Raw genomic sequence first — 21,153 nt, forward strand, 5'->3', positions numbered from 1 at the left:
TCCCGCAGGGACATGAGTGCCCATTCATGCTCCATGTGCATTGCACGCATGCCCCTATGTGTTCATGACTGGATGATCACTGTAATACAAGTCCTGGGTGACATACATTGCATGGCATCTCATCAGCCTTCCCATGTCAACTGTGGCTCAGTACTGCGTTGCACACATGTTTAGGGTCTGACAATCTGTGTGACTCACAGGCCTCAGCATGTTTAATGGCCAATGACTCTGTCCAACTGTTGTAGTGTCTTCTTCACACGTGGGCGGCCTCCAGGGTTTTCATCATGTGTCCTGCTTACTCTCCCATCATCATTTTCAGTGTTGTCACTTAAATCACATTAAGCTTGTTGATGCCAGTCAACACTGCCTGTCAATACACAGGTGTATGGTCAGCCTTTTGATACTATGCTAGGCATCCCTGCTTTTGTACTTGGGTGGAGGGGTGCTTGGCTTGTAGATATGCTACACATTGAATGCACAGTGCACGTGATGCCTGAATTTGACCTTGCACTGCCTTCACATTTCCTGACACACACCATGGAGTCCTTGTACATGTAGGTAGTGAGTGGCGTACACATTTTCTGCACTGCATAGACCCACTTCCATGGAGACTGCCACCTTTCAACAGGTCTGATCACAGAAGCAATTCAAAGTTGACCCAGCATGCATGCCAGGTTATGTGTTGTGTGTCACATGTCTGCCTGATGTGTTTGTTGTCGGTGTGTGTGTTGTGTGCTTCTGACATGTGTAGTGACCTCTTTTCTCTCTATTTTTCAGGTGATGACACAATGGAGGCAGAGGATGGTGTTGTCATGCCAGACACAGGGTTGTTACCACTACATCAACCCGGCACAAGTGGGGGTCGTGAGGTGGTAGGCCACGAAAACCCCCAAGTGCTACAGTCCATCTTGTCTCTGGCTGCCTATGAGTCCAGCCTTGATGACGACTCTGACATCCATGTCGAGTTGGATGAGCATCAAGTCCATGTGTCAGGGGTGAGTGATTCTGATGTGGACACTCCTCTGTCCGCGACACCTGCACTGAGGGATCAGACAGTCTTGGTTCCTCCGCCCGTGGTGGATCGGGACACAGGGTCACCCTCCACACCAGTCACTGATGTGCCTGGGACATCACGTCGAAGGGGGCATGTAGTCGTGCAGCCGCGGGCGGTGCCAGCACAGCGAGGACACCCGGTCCTTGGGTCCCGCAGAGGTCAAGCCCAGCAACGCGTTTGCCGCGTGCAACCGCAGTATACTGAATGGGAGCAAGACATGACTGCCAATTCAGAACGGCAGGGGGCAGCAATGGAGAACATCGCTGAGAGCATGGAGCGTGTGGCCCGATCTTTGCTCCCCCCTGCTAGGCAGGTGCTTCTCCAGCAGCAGGCGGCACGGTCCACGGCCCGCTCGCTCAGGCTGGGCATGCCGGCCTCAGACAGGGCACGCCAGGCTGAAATGTCGTCTCTGCGTCAAGCAATTGCTGCTCATGCAGAGGCACACATGGATGCCCTGAGGGAGGAGTATGCTTCCCTCAAATCCACTCTGGGTGTACTTATGATGTCCCAGAGGCAGCGGGCAGAGGAGAGGTTTGCACAGCTTGAGCGTACCATCTCGGCTGAGCTACAGGCTTTCCAGGAGGTGCATCGGTTGTCCAGCCAGGCCTTGCAGGAGGAACTCTGTGTTACAAGTGCTACCTTGCAAGAGGAAGCACGTGTATCACGTGAGGTTCTGCATGCAGACCTACGTCACATTGCCACACAGAACCAGGCTCACCCGTCCGGCAGGCTTGCTGCCGACGAGGGGCAAGCTGCGGCTAGGCGTGGCCAGGCTACTGTGCCACGTCCTACTTTCCATGATGAGCCAGACTCGGGCGACCATCTATCTCCCACATAGGTCGGGCTGTGCAGCATGGAGGTTTTTTTTTTGGCTCAGCATCATCGCATGTGGGTGTTGAGCAGCACCCTGTACCTCCCCCCTCCAGGGTGCCCCCCCCCCCGGTCGTATGTGGCCATTTTTTATTTTTCTTTTAGTTTAGTTAGTTAAGTTTCTGTTTGATAGTTAGTTTAATTAGGTAATGTAGGTTTTTCATAGTTATTGTAATTAGTTAATATCGTTTAAAAATGCTTGTCTATTGTGCTTTCATGTGACGGTGCGGTGCTTTGTAGCTTTTGAAGGCATCCACTGTCTGTTCCAGATGGGCCCTTCAGGCTTGTCTTGTGTATGTGTTTGCTGCTTGGGGTCCTTGACTCACATATGCCACTCCTGCCTCCCTTATCCATGGGCTCGCAAGGATGGTTCGGTGTGACAGCCTATTACACAAGGGCTTTGGACTGTCATATCTGTGGCATGTCTGGTGCTGTGTAACTTGTGTTGACACCCCTAGTGGTGATGACTGTGGTGTTATTGACCACTGTTCAGCTTTTGCTAGATGGGGTGTTTCATGATTAATGTGTACATTCATTGCTATGCATTGTGTAGTATGTTTCTTATCTTTACTGTACACGTGCTTGTTGCAATTCATGCCGTAGATAGTGTGTTCCACACTTTGGATGTGAAAGACGGACTGATGGTGTGATTTCTGATGTAAGTCTCTGACATGGTCCAGTAATGAAATGCCAGAAGAGACACACACAGATGACTTTAAAGCATTAATCATGTGTTTCATGCCCTTTCTGCAGGGGGATGAGCCTCCAGACCACCTTTGCCAGCAGACATGGCCCACTGGACGTCTGAATTCTGGACACGTTTGTTGGTGCCCACATGCACATGTGTGCACAAGCAGAGGCACAGGGATTGCAGACCTACATCCTAGAACTGCTGACGTGTTCCAAGGAACTCCAGGCAAGGCAGCACAGGGGGGCCACAACACAGCAAAGCTTGCACCAGGCCAGTTGCACATGCAGGCTTAGTAACAGCACTGAGGGTGAGCTTGGACGAATATTGGTGTTGAAGCACACAATACAGCTCAGATGTGTTGGTGGACTGATGGCTGTTGATTGTAAGGTTGTCTGGGGCACCTGCAGGGGCAGTGGCACATACCCTCCGGTACACCAAGGTCCATTGAGGCACTTGTATCAACCATGTAGCCTTCCGAGACATGGAAAGGAGCAGCTCACAGGGACATACAGCAAGGGACATACTCGGGTGCAGTGCATTTCATTTCCATGTACATTTTGAAACATGCACTGCCTACTTTGTTTTGGTCATGGTGGAACACGACTTGTTCTGAAGTCATGCCTTGCTATATGGGTCTGTCTGCTTACCCAGGGAACATTGCATGTTGTGTGAATTGTGACACATTGGTGTTCCATTTGCCACGCACCCACCGGCGGCTGACTCACTGCATTGACTGTGTATGACCCATCACAGGGGTAATGTTACATATGGGTACGAAGCATCTACACCAGATTGTCTGTTTGTAGAGTAGTTTGTTGCTATGGGGCATATTTGGTGGTGTGTTTTTGTGTTATGGGCACGCACAGATTATTAACTGTGGCTCTCTTTGCAGCATTGAAGTGCTCCTGCAACCGGACCTTAGAGTGCGCAAGCAGGAGGCCAGCACTCCAAACAAGAGCTAAGTGTCTTGTTGTTTTTCTTTCAAACTGCTCTGCATAGGCTTGCTGGGGGGGTGCACTAATGCATGGATGAATGTGTAATTCAATTTGGTATGTTTTTTTTCCCCTAATCACCCGGAGTCCTATCCAATTTTAAACCCTGTACCCTCTACCCGGTGTTCCTGCTTCCCGTACCTATCCAACCAACGTTCCCTAACCCTCTTTCCCCGCTGGGGTTGTGGATGCCTGTGTAAGCCCCAAACTTGCAGGCGCCAAAACCCTAGAGGGGGTGGTTGGTTCGTGCCACTCCTAAGCCTGGACTACAGAAGGCCATGACAATGATGTCCACGTTTGTTCGGATTGTGTATGTGTTCATGCAGGTAGTACATTTTCGTGCATTCCCTACTTTCATGTGTCATTCCTCCTCCCCTCTCCTGCCACTCATTCCAGTTATCCAGTGTGCCAACACCTGTCCCGACTGCATATCCCTGACCCTCCTTCCCCAACAGGGTCTCAGAGGCCTGTGTGAGTTTGACCTTGCAGGCACCCGGGCCACGGTGGGGGTGGTTGGTTCGTGCCGCTCCTGCGCCTGTACACGGGACCTGTGACAGTACACATCCGTTCATGGTGCAGCATTCTATGTTATGTACCACACATGGTTCACATCCTGTTGTGACATTGTTTTACTGTGCTACCTTGGTTGTTACATCATTGTGGTAGTACTTGGCCTTTGTGAGGTACTGCTACGTCAAGTCATCTACTGGAGGGTGTTCTGGTTCGTTTTTCTGGCTTGGATTTTGTGATTTTGCAAATGAGGGTGGACTCTGAGGGTGCAGGCACCTGTAATGCTCACCTGACACCCACGGAGGCGCTGGTCTAGTCTGGGTTGCTGTGGCCTCTTCGAGCATGATGCACAGAACTCGGAACACCGACTGAACAGGACCCTCAAATCTTGCTTGTCTGGCCCGTAGGAATATCCTTCTGCAGATGAGAAAGGGGATTAACAGTCTGCAGAATAGTGTGCTTGCTCACCCTTTCCCCCCTTCGCTCTTCTCTAACTTCCTCCGAAATCCCCGGTTGAAGCTCACCTTATGGTTTGAAAGGATGAACTCTCCATCCTGCTTCTGGTGCAGGGGCGCGTGTTTGTCCAGTTACTTCACTGGTTTGCAGAATGGCGCTGGCAAAATCCACTTGGCTTTTCCAAGCAGAACGCCGTAAGTATGAAGATTACAAAAGTTCAAGTGTAGAGCCTCCTTTTCTGTTGTCTTCCTAACCTATGATCTGTGCTTTATTTCAGGTGCAGAATGAAGGCGATGCGTTGAGGGATTGAATTGTCGATGGTAAACTCAGGTGAGTTAGCGATGGGGGCGATCCCTCTTAATGTCTTTATATTCCTCCAGTAATGTCTTTTGTCCTTTCCCCTTAGGGGCCGGGGTGCGGTACCTGCCAACGAAGTGGCTCCGACCCGAAATGAGGAATGGTCCACCAACAGAAGACCGGTAAGTGTTATGGTGGAAAATTAGGCTTTCCTCATATGTTCCTTCTGCTCACCTTTTGTCTCTTCTTCTCTCCCCTAGGCGCAGAGATGTGGCGACCGGTGCAGACAGTCGCGGTGGAACCAGTAGAACTCCCGAGGACAGGTGAGTGAAGCGCGGCGCTGCAGCGAGCAACGCGGTGCTTTTAAATGAAAGTCTTTTCTCAGGAACGCTGGCGTGAAGGTTCCGGATGCAGGTAAGAAGTTTGATAAAATTCTTGGTTTTCACCTTTCTCTTCTCTTCTTTCCTTACAGGTGTTCTAGGATCGAGGCGGGAGTGGCTGGAGACCAGATGCAGGAGCAGACACGGTGAGCGTTCAGCTGCTTGGATGCAGAACAACGCAAAGCGTGAGCTACTGTCTGTGCGTGGCTTAAATAGCCCCCAAAGTAGTTCCAGGTAAGTATCCTTCCCTGGCCACGCCCGAGTGGCAAAATAGTCCCAATGAAAAAATAGTCCCTTTCAGGTCTCTGGGAGGCCTGAATCTTGCAGCATGGTCTGCATCAGGTAAGTGCACAAAACACCTTCCTTTATGAGCCTGGCGCCTATGGCGCCAGGACTGATGTCCAACATGAGCCTGGCGCCAACAGCGTCAGGACAGAGTCCAAAGAGCCCCTTTGTCAGGCTGAGATCCTGGTGTCTGCAGAAGCTGCTGAGCCCCCGACAATCCACCCACAATGTGGCACTCTGAGCTGATACTATAAACTGCTCAGTTTACCTCACTTCCAGGGGAAAGGGGGAAGGGACAAATTAACAAACACCAGGCTGGAAGCTAAGACTAGCTGGTTCTTCACCTGTGGTAAAACATAAACATATAATACATCTTGTTATTCATGAGGCACTATACTAACCTTAAGTATCAATATCCTTTACTAAATAAAGTAAAAACCATACCTGGAACTTCTCTACAAAATGCCCAGAGAAGTGATAAGCTGACTAGACTTCCTTACTAGTTGACTTGAATCTCAACGATCATTCAGCCTTCTTAGTAGGTCCATGAATGTGAAATTAACTTTGCAGGTAATCTTCTTTAAACTCAAGAAGCTTGAACAAAGTCTTAAGTTCATTAAAAGTAAATGGAAGTTCTAGTGTTTCTGTAAAGTATTTATATTTCTTCTTATCAATTTCTTTTTAGAGTGTTTTTAGTTAAATAAACAGTTCTTGAAACTTGCGTCAAAAATCTCACGTGGAAATCTCTTGAACTCGCATAGGGATCCAAACTGAGTGAAGATCGTTGAAACGCTGTAGATTAAACCGCGGGAGAAAAAACCACATGCGCTTTTTTTCCAAAATGCGAAAACACTCACACGCGCTAAGTCGAAACCACGGGAAAAAATCCACACGCGATTAAACGAAAACACGCACACGCGCTGAAGTTCAACCGCGGGAAATATCCACACGCGCTTAGTCCAAGATGCGAGCACACGCGCTGACGACAAACCGCGGGTAAAAATCCACACGCTCTTAGTCCAAGATGCAAGCACACGCGCTGACGTCAAACCGCGGGTAAAAATCCACACGCGCTTAGTCCAAGATGCAAGCACACGCGCTGACGACAAACCGCGGGTAAAAATCCACACGCGCTTAGTCCAAGATACGAGCACACGCGCTGACGACAAACCACGGGTAAAAATCCACACGCGCTTAGTCCAAGATGCGATCACACGCACACGCGCTAAAGTCGGAAAAGCGGGAAAAATCCACACGCGCTTAAAACAAGATGCACACGCGCGGAAATCCAACCGCGGGTAGAAAAAACACACGCACAAGAGTATCACGCGACACCAAAGAGCTCGCGCTAGATACTCAAGCGAAGACTCTCACGCGCAGGCTTCTGTTAACGGAAAAACCACGCGCTTGATAGAAAACGTAGCGTAACAAAGCCAAACATGCGACAGCAATAAAGTTCTTAGTAAATATTTTTCATATGAACTTGAAAATCAGATTAAATCTTCTACCATGACATTATAGAAAGAGTCTTGAGTTTTAAAAGGACTTATCTTGTGAAGAGTCTTTGAAACCTTTTTCTTCTTGGATAACTCGAAATCTTCTTACTCCTGTTCAGTGCCAAAATGAATCTCCGAAAGATTCCTGTTTGCTTTTCCAAATAAGCCGCTCGACCGCTTGAAACCCCTGAACAAGTTAAGCAGGAGCAGCTTAATACGCGACCTCTCAGCTGGGCAAAGACGATGAAAGGCAGTTTAGAATGTTCATTGTCTTCCCTATAAACAATCACCAGCCAATCAGAACTTAGACTGAGGACCTCCATCTTGGCTTGGGGCATTCTCCATGGACTGCAATGAATGTTAAGGGCAAAATTGGCTGTTTTAAAATTAAACTCATAATAACTTCCAAAAACCTTTCTATACTAATTTTCCCCAGACCTAATGTCTCAGAATATGTCACTGTATCCTAACGGTACCTGACAGTACCCCCCTTCTAACGCCCAGTCCCTGGGCCTTTTTTCAATGGAAATTTCTTATGGAATTTTTCAACCAAATGAGGAGCATGTACATCACTTGCTTTCTCCCAAGTGCGTTCTTCAGGACCAAAACCCTCCCAATCAATGAGATACTGTAGCTTTCCTCTCACTATTCTAGAGTCCAGAATTTTCTCAACTACAAATTCTTCTGAATCATCTTCCTCAAATACAACTGGTGAAGGAGTAGGTGTCAATCTAGTTCCTTTAACCACAGGTTTCAACAAGCTAACATGAAAAGTTGGATGAGGTTTCATATGTCTTGGTAATCTAAGGCGAACAGCCACTGGATTTATCACCCTTTCAACAACAAACGGCCCTACAAAACGAGGGCAAAACTTATTTCTTCCCTTAATTCTCAAAAATTTGCTGGATAACCATACCAAATCTCCCTCCCTATACTGGGGACTAGTCTTTCTTTTAAGGTCCGCAAATCTTTTATATTTTTGTTTACTCTCCACCAACACCCCTTTTGCCTTCTCCAAATTTCTTTTCATGATCTCTAGTCTCTTTTCCACTTCCGGGTTTTCTGCATCATAATCGATCTCTATACTAAGAAAACGAGGATGAAAACCTCGTCCCAAATAAAATGGAGACATTGAGGTGGCATCCTTACTACAGTTGTTATATGCAAATTCTGCCACCCACAACATATCTACCCACTCTTCCCCTGTCTGTAGATAACATCTCAAATATTTCTCCAACTCCTGATTTATTCTTTCCACTTGCCCATTGGTTTCGGGATGGTAACCGGATGATAGACATACCTCAACTCCCAATCTCTTACAGAAAGCTCTCCAAAATTTAGAAATAAATTGAGACCCTCTGTCTGAGATGACCTGACTGGGAATTCCATGCAGTTTAACTACTTCTTGTAAGAAACTGTGAGCTAAACTATCAGCGGTAACCTCTCCCTTCATTGGAATGAAATGTGCTTCTTTAGTGAGTAAATCCACTACAACCAATACTGATGTACACCCCTTATCTAGTGGTAGATCCGTGATGAAATTTAAAGACACTGAATACCAAGGCCGCGGTGGAACTGGCAACGGTTCCAATAACCCAGAAGGCTTTCCGATGAGGTTCTTAGATCTAGCACAAACTTCACAGGTCTTAACAAAATTAAGAGTATCTTGTCGAATTTTCTCCCACCAAAAATGTCTTCTGACCAACTCAAGTGTTTTTCGATATCCTGGATGTCCTGCCAGAACTGAATCGTTGCATTCCTTCAAAATCTTTTCTCTAAGTTCAATAGATGGTAAATAGAGTCTGTCGTCTAGATAAGGTAAACCATCTTTAATCTTGCGAGCTGGATCCAAACGAACCCAATGTTCAAGTTGTCTCTCAGATATGGATTCTCGTACTTGTTTAAAGATTTCGTTTTCTTTCTCAATTCCAGCAAGAACAAAACGTTCTGGAGCGATCAGAGGAAGTGACTCACAAACCGACTTAACTTCACTTTCTGGAAATTGCCGTGACAGAGCATCTGCTTTTTTATTTTGATTTCCTGGCTTAAAAGTAACTATAAAATCATAATCTGCAAAAAATAAAGACCACCTTAGTTGTCGAGGTGTCAGAGTTCTTGCTGTCTTCAAAAAAAGGAAGTTTCGGTGATCGGTTAATACTGTCACAGTGTGACGTGCTCCTTTTAAAAAATGTCGCCATTCTTCAAATGCTGCTTTGATAGCAAGAATCTCGCGATCTGAAATGGTATAATTTTCTTCCGCTGGTGAGAACCTCTTAGAAAAGTAGGCCACTGGATGCAATTGTCCAGTAACATTATTGCGTAAAGATTATTCTCTCTCAATTTTCTCAAGACCTGTCGAACGTGAATTTTGTGTTTCTCCAAACTTTGGGAAAAAATCAAAATATCGTCAATATAAACAATAACAAAAATATCAAGAAATTCCCGAAGAACCTCATTGATAAAAAATTGAAAAGCCGCTGGGGCATTGCAAAGACAGAATGGCATCACTTGGTACTCGTACAGGCCAAATCTGGTCTTAAATGCCGTCTTCCACTCATCCCCCTCTTGAACTCGTACAAGATGATAAGCCCCCCTTAAATCCAATTTAGAAAAAATGGTGGCACCTTGAATTTGATTTAACATCTCAGAGATGAGAGGGAGCGGATACCTATTTTTTACTGTCATTCTATTTACCGCCCTATAATCTATACAAGTTCTGAGGGAACCGTCAGATTTTGGCACAAAAAACAATGGTGAGGCAGCCGGCGATTGAGAGTGCCGAATAAAACCCTAAGCCAAATTTTCCTTTAAGTATTCTTTCAAATAGTCATTCTCTTTTTCTGTCAGGGCATAAACCCTACTGCTAGGTAAAATAGCTCCAGGCTCCAAATCTATCCTGCAGTCAAACAGTCTATGAGGAGGCAACTATCCAGCTTCCTTTTCATCAAATACATCCCAAAAATCTTGATAACAAGTAGGAAGTTCACCCACTACTGCTCCAACATCAAAACCTATTGCCCCTCTTTCTGCAAGTGAAAACGAAACAGAATTCACAAATCTTTCTTCCTCTCCATGACTTTTCCCTAAGAAACAATGTTCCTTACAAAAAGTTGATTCTAGGGATACAATTCTTGCACTCCAATCAATTCTAGGATTATGCAGAGTAAGCCAGGGCATACCCAAGATTATTTTCAAGATTGGAGCATCAATTAATTCAAAAGAGATAGTTTCCTTATGACCTCCAGTTAACTCCATCTCAAGTACCTCTGTATTATGAGTGATTGGACCTGAAGAAAGAGATGTACCATCAACTGCCCTTACCTGCTCAACTTCTTTCTTAGCCACTAAAGGAACACCTAAACTCTTTGCCAATCCTCTGTCCATAAAATTTCCTGTAGCCCCTGAATCAATAATAATTGGCCCAGAACCTAAGATTTTCTTTTCAAACATTAAGGATACGTTCACAGTTATATGAGGAACAGCTGTCTGTATCGTGTTAGCAACTTGTTGTACTCTGCCTGAAGAATTGAAGATCTTCTTGGAGGTAAAAGGACATTTTTCAAGGAAATTACCACTCCTACCGCAGTATAGGCACAAATTATTCTCCCTTCTTCTTGTCTTCTCTTCCTTTGACAACGGACCTCTCACCCGACTCTGCAGCTCATTTCCCTTTGACTTAACTTCCCTGTTCACCACCTCAACCTTAGATCTCTCTACTCTTCCTGGAAACCTAACTTCCCCCTGAGAACGTCTACGCTCTAAACGTCTTTCGGTTAAACGAAAATCTAACCGAACCACCAAATCAATTAGAGCATCTAAAGTAGTTGGTCGTTCCAAAACACCAGCCAAAGCATCTTTCAATTCATCTTTTAAGCCCCGATAAAATAAGGAAGCCCTCTTCTCCTCTGGCCATCTACTCTCTAAAATTAAAGTTCTAAATTGAGTGATATAAGAAATCAACTCCTTTCCTCCCTGACGCAACTTCAGTAGTTCTCCATCTACCTCTAGAGATACCTGTCTCTTATCAAACATCTTTTTAAATTCGGCCTGGAACATGGAATAATTATTCAAAGCCAAACTCTTTTGACTCACCAAGAGACTTCCCCACGCAGATGCTTCTCCTGATAAATAAGATAATGTAAATGTGACCTTGGAAGCATCCGTTGAAAATAACTCGGGACGACTTAAGAAATGTAATTCACACTGAGTCTGAAAAATTTGAAACTTTCTCGGATCTCCCAAAAAACGCTCAGGAGCAGCCAAAGGAACAGGCATAACTAAAGTTCCTAAACCACCCACCACTTCCCTTGAAAGTCTATGTTCTTGTTCTTCCCCTACTCTCACCAACTCAGGTGGGTTTCCTGCACCTTCCGAAACTTCCTTTTCTTGTATTTGTGTTACCTTTAAATTTAACTCATCTATTCTTTTATTAAGATTTGAGTGTTCTCGATGAGCCACCCGTAACTCTTCTCTAATTTCCCTAACCATTTCTCCCAACGCCTCCATGGCTGTCTCGTCGGGGTTCATACAGCTTGGGCAGACTTTTTCTTTTTTATTTGCCTTTCATTCTGTCAGGCTGAGATCCTGGTGTCTGCAGAAGCTGCTGAGCCCCCGACAATCCACCGAAAATGTGGCACTCTGAGCTGATACTATAAACTGCTCAGTTTACCTCACTTCCAGGGGAAAGGGGGAAGGGACAAATTAACAAACACCAGGCTGGAAGCTAAGACTAGCTGGTTCTTCACCTGTGGTAAAACATAAACATATAATACATCTTGTTATTCATGAGGCACTATACTAACCTTAAGTATCAATATCCTTTACTAAATAAAGTAAAAACCATACCTGGAACTTCTCTACAAAATGCCCAGAGAAGTGATAAGCTGACTAGACTTCCTTACTAGTTGACTTGAATCTCAACGATCATTCAGCCTTCTTAGTAGGTCCATGAATGTGAAATTAACTTTGCAGGTAATCTTCTTTAAACTCAAGAAGCTTGAACAAAGTCTTAAGTTCATTAAAAGTAAATGGAAGTTCTAGTGTTTCTGGAAAGTATTTATATTTCTTCTTATCAATTTCTTTTTAGAGTGTTTTTAGTTAAATAAACAGTTCTTGAAACTTGCGTCAAAAATCTCACGTGGAAATCTCTTGAACTCGCATAGGGATCCAAACTGAGTGAAGATCGTTGAAACGCTGTAGATTAAACCGCGGGAGAAAAAACCACATGCGCTTTTTCCAAAATGCGAAAACACTCACACGCGCTAAGTCGAAACCACGGGAAAAAATCCACACGCGATTAAACGAAAACACGCACACGCGCTGAAGTTCAACCGCGGGAAATATCCACACGCGCTTAGTCCAAGATGCGAGCGCACGCGCTGACGACAAACCGCGGGTAAAAATCCACACGCTCTTAGTCCAAGATGCAAGCACACGCGCTGACGTCAAACCGCGGGTAAAAATCCACACGCGCTTAGTCCAAGATGCAAGCACACGCGCTGACGACAAACCGCGGGTAAAAATCCACACGCGCTTAGTCCAAGATACGAGCACACGCGCTGACGACAAACCACGGGTAAAAATCCAATCCACACGCGCTTAGTCCAAGATGCGATCACACGCACACGCGCTAAAGTCGGAAAAGCGGGAAAAATCCACACGCGCTTAAAACAAGATGCACACGCGCGGAAATCCAACCGCGGGTAGAAAAAACACACGCACAAGAGTATCACGCGACACCAAAGAGCTCGCGCTAGATACTCAAGCGAAGACTCTCACGCGCAGGCTTCTGTTAACGGAAAAACCACGCGCTTGATAGAAAATGTAGCGTAACAAAGCCAAACATGCGACAGCAATAAAGTTCTTAGTAAATATTTTTCATATGAACTTGAAAATCAGATTAAATCTTCTACCATGACATTATAGAAAGAGTCTTGAGTTTTAAAAGGACTTATCTTGTGAAGAGTCTTTGAAACCTTTTTCTTCTTGGATAACTCGAAATCTTCTTACTCCTGTTCAGTGCCAAAATGAATCTCCGAAAGATTCCTGTTTGCTTTTCCAAATAAGCCGCTCGACCGCTTGAAACTTGAAACCCCTGAACAAGTTAAGCAGGAGCAGCTTAATACGCGACCTCTCAGCTGGGCAAAGACGATGAAAGGCAGTTTGGAATGTTCATTGTCTTCCCTATAAACAATCACCAGCCAATCAGAACTTAGACTGAGGACCTCCATCTTGGCTTGGGGCATTCTCCATGGACTGCAATGAATGTTAAGGGAAAAATTGGCTGTTTTAAAATTAAACTCATAATAACTTCCAAAAACCTTTCTATACTAATTTTCCCCAGACCTAATGTCTCAGAATATGTCACTGTATCCTAACGGTACCTGACACCTTTAAGGGGCCGCTGGGCTTTTACCCGGGGGCATGATGCCTGCTCCCGGGGGTTCTGGGCCTGGCCTGGTTCTCCGGGGGTAGGCATCATGACAGCACCTTTTTACACACAAGGTGGGAGATGGTGACGAAGGGGAAGGGTGATCCTGTGGCCAGGTGAAATTAAGGGTTGAAGGCTCCATGACCCAGGTGCAGTTGTTCAGTGGGTCATGGTCATTTGTGAGGGAGGGGGGTGTTTTGTTGTTGATAGTTGCCTTACCCTGCAGTGTGATGGGAACCCTGACATTGTAATTGTGGTATCCTATGTACATGTTGTGTTCTGCTGATCAATGCCTGTTCATGTGTTGTGTTTACCTTTCAGGTGTGAGGGGATAGTTGTGGTTTGACATGCTGGGGTGTACACATGGTGAATGTTCACATGTGATGTGTAGAGGACACTGATGGTCACTTGATTGCACATGCATATGTTGAGTGCATGTCCTTACTGACCCACACACTTGCACTATGATGCACTACATGTACAACCACCCTTGGATATCCACGTGTACACTCTGTTTGCCTTCTGGTGCCCACTGTGTCCCTGCAGCACATGTTCTGTGACCAATTATGGATCCTGTACATGCCTAATTTGCTTTTTGATGTGGTTTGTCGCTTAGATGTGATGCTCAGGGTGTGCATCACACACAATAGATGTTCACTGTGCTGTGTGCTGAGCAGTGTGTTGCAGGAGTTGGACACAGCACACAGAAGCTGCAGTGTTGATTTTGCAATGCACAATGTGCATGTAGACAGGCATTCGTTGTTATGTTACGTCTACAACTTTTATAATGCATTTGGGAATGACTTATTTTGGGTGGGAGGTTGTTGGTCAGTCATTTCATCTGATTCCATGTCAGGCATTATTGTCTGATGCCACTGTACATTTTTGACATGGCAATGTGTACCTTATTGGTACTGTGTTGGTGTATGGCTATTGCTTGCCATGTCATGTTGTGGTTTGGGAGGGTTTGAGTGACATAACAGTGATGGTCATGGCCTGTTTTGCAGGTGTGTGTTATTCACACCTTGCATGTCAGGGTCAGTGGCTTCTCGAAGCAACAAGCTGGGGGTAGATCTCACTCCGCGGCAGGGGCCTCCCTCTGGAACAGCCTTCCTGCCTCCCTGGAACTTGAGGAGAACCATCTCCGGTTCCGGAAGCACCTAAAGAACTTCCTCTTTGCTTCTGCTTTCTCTCTCCCTCTCCCTTGCTAAATTCTTCACTGAAACTGCACTGGATCTGCAACTGGGCCACTCTCACCGACCTCGGTTCCTGGCCCAGCCACTCTCCACTTGCACTGCGTCCCTGGCAACCCCTGCACTGCGGGACTGTCTCTCTATCCCTACAGCCCCCCCTTCCCAGCACTTGTCTGCACTTACCTTTGCAGTTGCCACCAGCTGGCCTATTTATTTGTTTTTTATTCTACTTACCCTGTACTGCACTCCCCCCTCCCCTTCCCCTTGCACTTTTCATTCCCCCTACCCCTGCACTTGCGCAATCTAAATGACACCTGGCCTAGTAGTATCGTTGTCTGTCTTCCCTTGTCCCCCCCCTGAAACACTTGTGTATAGGCACGTTACAAATGCCATATCATGTCATGTCATATGTCATATGTGTGCCTTTTGGTCACACAGGATAGCTTGTGTTTAAGAAGCTAGGGATGCAGACAATGTGGCACTTCCATGGCAACTATCTCAGGGTGGTAAGGTTGTGACAGTTGACTGTCTCTTTGTCATCATCGATTGTCACCTGGTATGTGCCAGGCCTGTGTGCACTCCGCAGGGGTGGGAGTTTAGGTGAAAAATGTGGCCACAAGCTGGGTCCGGGCTTCCTCGCCACATGCCCTGTCCCCTCCCATGGGCAGCGCCTGTGCCTGTGGTTGGGGGGGGGCACCACCATGTCAACCGGTACGCCCTGCCGTGTTGCAACATTGTGCAGGACACATGCTGCCACAATGATCCTGCACACTACTGGGGGTGCATAGAGTAGCTGCCCGCCAGAGCGGTATAGGGAGCGGAAACGTGACTTGAGCACTCCGAATGTGCGCTCCACTATGGCCCTGGTTGCAATATGGGCGGCGTTGTATCTTACCTGGGGTGGTGTGGTGGGGTTCCGGATTGGCGTCATCATGTGGTTGCTCAGAGGGTAGGCACTGTCCCCTGGGGAGGTGTAAATGGTTGTGATTATTGGGGTTTGTGTATTTGTGCGTGCGTGTGTGTGTGTGACATGCATGCATGTGCAAGGGCATTTGTACTCACCTAGGAGCCAGGTGTCGCCATGCTGCCCAGCTTCCAGGGCCCGGCTCAGGGCGGACATTCTGTATATGAAACTGTCATGGGTGGAGCCAGGGTAGTTTGCATAGACAGAGGTGATGATTCCCTTTGCATCGCATACCACCTGTATATTGATGGAATGCCAGTGCTTGCGGTTTCGGTAGATGTGCTCAGTGGCCCTAGGTGGACGTAGGGCCACATGGGTGCAATCTATGGCACCGAGCACTGGGGAAGTGTGCCACCCTGTAAAAATCCAGGACAACGGCCTGCCTTTCTGCGGGGGTTCTGGGCAAGTATATGTGCCTGCGGACTGAGGGGCGCGCTGTCATGATTGCCAGTACCTGGTGTAGGCAGCGTGACTGCGTGGCCTGTGAGACCCTCCCCCACTATGGCAGTAGTCCGCTGAAATGACCCAGTGGCCAAGAAATGCAGGACATTGAGCACCTTCTCCAAGGGGCTCAATGCTTGGGAGCAAAGGGTGGGGGATGTAAGGTCATCTTCCCACTCCCTGACCAGGTCTAGGATGATATGGGGTGGAAACCTATACCTGCCGTAGACCTGGTCGTCAGGCATCCCAAAAAGGCTTGTCTGTGGTGCGGAAATGCGTGCCCTGGCTTTTCTCCTCCTCCTGCGGTGTCCCACGATCAGTGCTGCGACAAATGGGGCATTCATCGTAGCTGTATATACGTGTTTGTTGTTTACGCGCACTTTTATACTGTGCGCGGGGACGCTTCCGCCTGCCTTCGTGTGGCGGACGCGTTGACGCCTGTGTGCGTCTTTTGCCGTGCGCGGATTTCCCGTATTCAAATCCATGAATACGGGTTGTTTGCGTGCGTGTGGGCGTTCCGTGTAGTTCCCTGCAGTACTTCCCCAGTTACGCCTTCTTTTTCATGCGTTATTCCCCATTCCGCGTGTTACGCCCACTGTTCCGCCCATTTTGGTTGTGTGCGCCGCGCTATGTGCACTTTTGCTGTGCGCGTAGCGCACGCCATGTGTGCCCGCATGCGCCATGGCAGGATTTGGCGCACGGACAGCGGGAAACACGTGCAGCGTCTTCCTTGAATCGTGCGCGTGCGCTGGGTTTCTCATGCTTGCGCCACCTTGCGCCTGTTTGCGCTGGGATTCATGGCGCACGCTTGCTCCATGAATCGACCCCAAAAAGTCATAGAACATTCCTATTAAAACCATTTATACCTACAGTTATTTCATCTCATTTCACATCTTGATATTATATGTATTTTACACATTCTGCCACCACCTTTAGGGCCTAAGTCACAGATGGTAAAGCTTTTTTGATTCAGGCCCATAATTGATACAGGGCTATGTGCACCCCCTGGCATTCTGTGTTCAGACAATATATCCAGAAGGAGTCACTTTTAATTGCCTCATATTCATGTGTAAACTAATGTTTCCAGGGTCCAGGATTGTCATATATTCAGTTCCTAAAACAGAGCATTCTGTATGTATGTGGCGAGGAGTCTCTAAAATATCAGGCTTATTACAAATTCTGCAATATCTTTCATGCCTTGGCAGTTTTAATTGTCTACCGATCAGCGGCAACAACGGTAGCTGGTTGGTGCGTAATCTCAAACGAAAAGATCTCACTGCCAGGTTTGGGCACTTTCTTAAATATACCTGGGTCTGTCGATACTTATGTGTTACTTCAGCCACATCGATATACCTGTGAAGAGTTTCCAAATGTGCATAATTACAGGCCCAATCCAAGATTTCTATTTTCCCTATGAATATATTACTCAGTTTCTCATGGGGAGTCTTTTTAGAATAATTAGGATACCATCCTATAGTCTTAAATAGAGTCTCTACTAGTCTCTCAAAGTTGTCACTATTGCAAGTGCTATTTTCCAATAACTGAAGTAGTTGGCACTGTGGAGATGAATGTATTTTTAGGTGTAGATGTCCACGCTTCTTCAAAAAGACACCTTTCAAGGACACCAGCCCCAACTTCAGTTGTATGTACAGAACTGGAGTAGACGGCCTGACTCCCAGGATCCTTTTCCAAAATGTCCCTTCTACAATGTCTAACCATGTCAAGTCTCTCATTGTCAGAGCTTCCAGTCCATACAATATTGCAGGACAGAAGCATTGTTTATAAAGAATTATCATTCCATCAAACGTAAAGCCAGCTGTTTCTCTAGCAAATTTTACAATTCATTGTGACAATCTTACGGCTTTAGTGTTCTTGGTATCTATAATATGTTTATTGGTTATACTACCCCTCATGTCGAGTCCAAGGTAAAGGTATGTGTCAACGTATTCCATTGTTCCTAGACAAGTATCAAAGCCAAGACATTTCACTTTTTTTAAGGATATGGCCATAATCTTGGTTTTTCCCATATTTATTTTAAGTTTGTTCTCTAATGCATAACTACACAAAGTAGAGAACATATTTTTGCACCTAAATGTGTATAGTTTAACAGAACTAAATTGTGTGCATAAAGTAAACACGGCACAGGCAGCAGCCCTGCCTCTTTAGGGCAACATCCCACACTAGAAATTAGTTGTTCGGGTAAGTGGGTCTTATACAAATTATACAGAGGAGCCTCAAGGGTACAACCCCTGTCTTACTCCTCTATATATCGAGATCGGCTCTGTGGTGTTGCCGTCTTATAAGAGTCGCACCTGCGTCTGTGTATCTTGATGCATGGTCTTCAAGATGTTAACCAACCAGGGTGTACATCCCCAGTTCCTGAGTTTACTCCAAAATCTCTGGTGATCTACACTGTCAAACGTGGCAGAAAAGTCAATAAAGACTACATATAAAGTTGGTCCAGCTGCACATTGTGTTTCTTCAATGCGGGAATCGAGCATTCTAAGATTGTGCGTTGTTCCTGACCCTGCTATAAATCTTGCCTGGGTATAATGCAGTATCTTTGTCTTATCTACCCACATATGTAGAGCCTTACGTACAAATGAAGAGAATAATTTGCCGGTAACATTGAGTAGCGATAGTAATCTATAATTCTCAGGTAGACTGTGATCTCCTTTCTTATATACAGGAAGGAGTATCGCCTGATGCCAGGATTCCGGTATACTTTGGAATTGGCACACCCTGGTAAACAGAACACACAACAGTCTAGCCCATTGGTGTGGATTTTGTTTAAGAATAGCATTTGCTAAGCCATTTGAGAATTTTTTAATTGCAAGATGGTATTTTTAACTATTTCCACATTGAATTTCAGGGGCCAGCCACCTACCACATATTCTGGTCTACCATTCCAATATTGACTGCCAGATCTCTCTTGGAGTTATGTGATCCACACACTTTCTTGTATTGGGTTCACAGTCAGTTTTTCTACATCTCCTTTGGCTCTTGTTAGTTTAGCCCAAATGGTCTTCGGATTATTACTACCAAGGGTTTTAATCATGTCTTGCCAATTTTGATTACAGATAGAATGTTTCCATCGTCTCAACCATTTTTGAGAAGTACTTCTAATTACTTTATTTTGTTTGACAATATCGCCAGGTTCGAGCCCTGACCTATGCAACTTCCGCAACTTCTTGCGCTTTACACTTTTTGCATCTGGGATGGCTCTATCATATTTATATGGATTTTTATTGCACATCACTTGCTTACGGTTAGTAATAATACCAGTCTTCTTGGTCATATTCTAAAACATGTTTTCTATCTCATTCACATTTAGATGCTGTATTTTTGTCTTAATATCTTCATAAGAGTCGACAATCATATTATTGATCTTCAGTAAATTGCCAACTGTCCATCGGACTGCATTCCCTGCATGGTTAACAATGGCATTTTTACATCCACTTTTTCGTCCCTGGTACATTGAGTATTAATATCTAACGCTAAAATGTCATGGTCACTATGTTCTGTAGGTATTATCCTCAGACTCTGTACCTTTTCTAAACCGGCGTTGTTGCCAAACAGGTAATCTCATATGGCAACGCACCCATTTCCCTTCCATGTATAAGCATCAGGTTCATCGCCTATGGTTCTTCCGTTAAGCATCCACAAATATCATTGCTTTAAAAATGTCACCCATCGAGTGCCCTTTATGTTACCTTTACTTTGTAGCATAGTGTTAGACCCCATCTGCATACCTGCCCCACACACACGACACAGGAGCCACTTTCCTCTCAACCTTCCCTTTATTCCTCCACGTTACACACTGCCTTTCACTTCCCTTGTCCCCTCCCCTTCCTCCTGCCTCCAGCTCCCTCCCATAGTCTCAAGTCCTTTTCTTAAAGGGGCTTTGCCCTCTTTCCCTCGCAACACCTCCCCCCCACTTAACATGAGACTTCCCGGGCTACATTTGCTCAATAACCCGTTGGGGTCTCCTTGTGGTTCAATGGGGCCTGCTCGTTTGTTCGCGGGTCTCCCCCTCATTTTCTCGTTGCAGTGTTTCATATGTCTCTTCGGTCTCTGTTTCCTCCATCTCGATCACTGCCTCTTTCGTTGGCTCATATTCCTCTAGGTATAACTCGTGGAAGAGGGAGGCCTTTGGCGTCATTTTACTGTGGTCCTTTGTCGTGGTTGTCACTGGTTCTTTGTCCCTTGTCGCTACAATGGGATCTGCACGGTCCATCCTTTCTTGGGCTTTCCTTGTGTCTCCTGTCTCTGGTTCAGGCATATAGTCCTTCACCTGGGTGACTTCAAATGATCTGTAGTGGATTTTGAAGAGGGCGCGCTGTAGTGCCGTCCAATGGCTGAGGCGGCTGTGTCCTACGGCGTGACTCGGTATCATGTGGATGGCGGTGGGCACTCTGCGGTGTCCCTGCCTTGAGTCCCAGCATGGCTGTCCTTTTGGTTGTACCGGCTGTGCTATTCCCCATTGGAATACGTGTGCTTGGGACCTGCCCAGGGGGTATGCTTCCTCTCTGGTTTGATAACGTTGCTCGTTGTTGACGTTGATTGTGGCTTCTGCGTCCCCCCCCCCCATTTCGGCATCTAGTAAGATTTTTGGTGGTTTGACTCAGGGTAGAGTGGTTGCTCATGCCCACGTGGCTTGGGCGGGATGGCCCTCATGATGGCAGTCTGTGCCACCAGTGGTACCCGGTATCTATCTTGCGGTGGCGGAGCCTGGATCCTCCTGTGTATTGACCGGGTGTCAGGCCCTCTTGATGGGTGAGGACCTCTAGCCGGGCTTGGTGGTGGTGTAGGTCGGCATGCAGGGATTGTAGGTGGTCTCATTCTGCACATCACCTGAAAGTTGCTTTCTTAGCCACATCGCGGGCATCTCCTTCCAATGGCTGGGCATGGTCGTTTGTGTGGGACTTCCAATCCGAACCTGCAGCATAGCGCCTCGTTTAGGGTTTGGTGTTGTGGGTTTCTGGGTCCTCACCTTCTCCTTGGTCTGGTAGGCCCAGGGTATCCCAGATGTCCTACTGTGAGGGCCGCAATGTAGTCACTTTGGTTTTTATTTTCAATGGTGGCTGACTGTGC

The 21,153-nt window shown here is 46.3% G+C and overlaps 1 protein-coding gene across 2 annotated transcripts in view; it reads left to right on the forward strand.

Moving 5' to 3' along the window:
- The window catches only part of DYRK4 (dual specificity tyrosine phosphorylation regulated kinase 4), a 1,198,302-nt gene that overhangs the window by 629,232 nt on the left and 547,917 nt on the right, over positions 1 to 21,153 (forward strand). The gene's annotated exons all lie outside the window — the stretch shown is intronic.

The sequence above is a fragment of the Ambystoma mexicanum genome, chromosome 12 (genome assembly GCF_040938575.1).
Source record: "Ambystoma mexicanum isolate Mex_15411 chromosome 12, UKY_AmexF1_1, whole genome shotgun sequence".
NCBI classification, from domain to species: Eukaryota; Metazoa; Chordata; class Amphibia; order Caudata; family Ambystomatidae; genus Ambystoma; species Ambystoma mexicanum.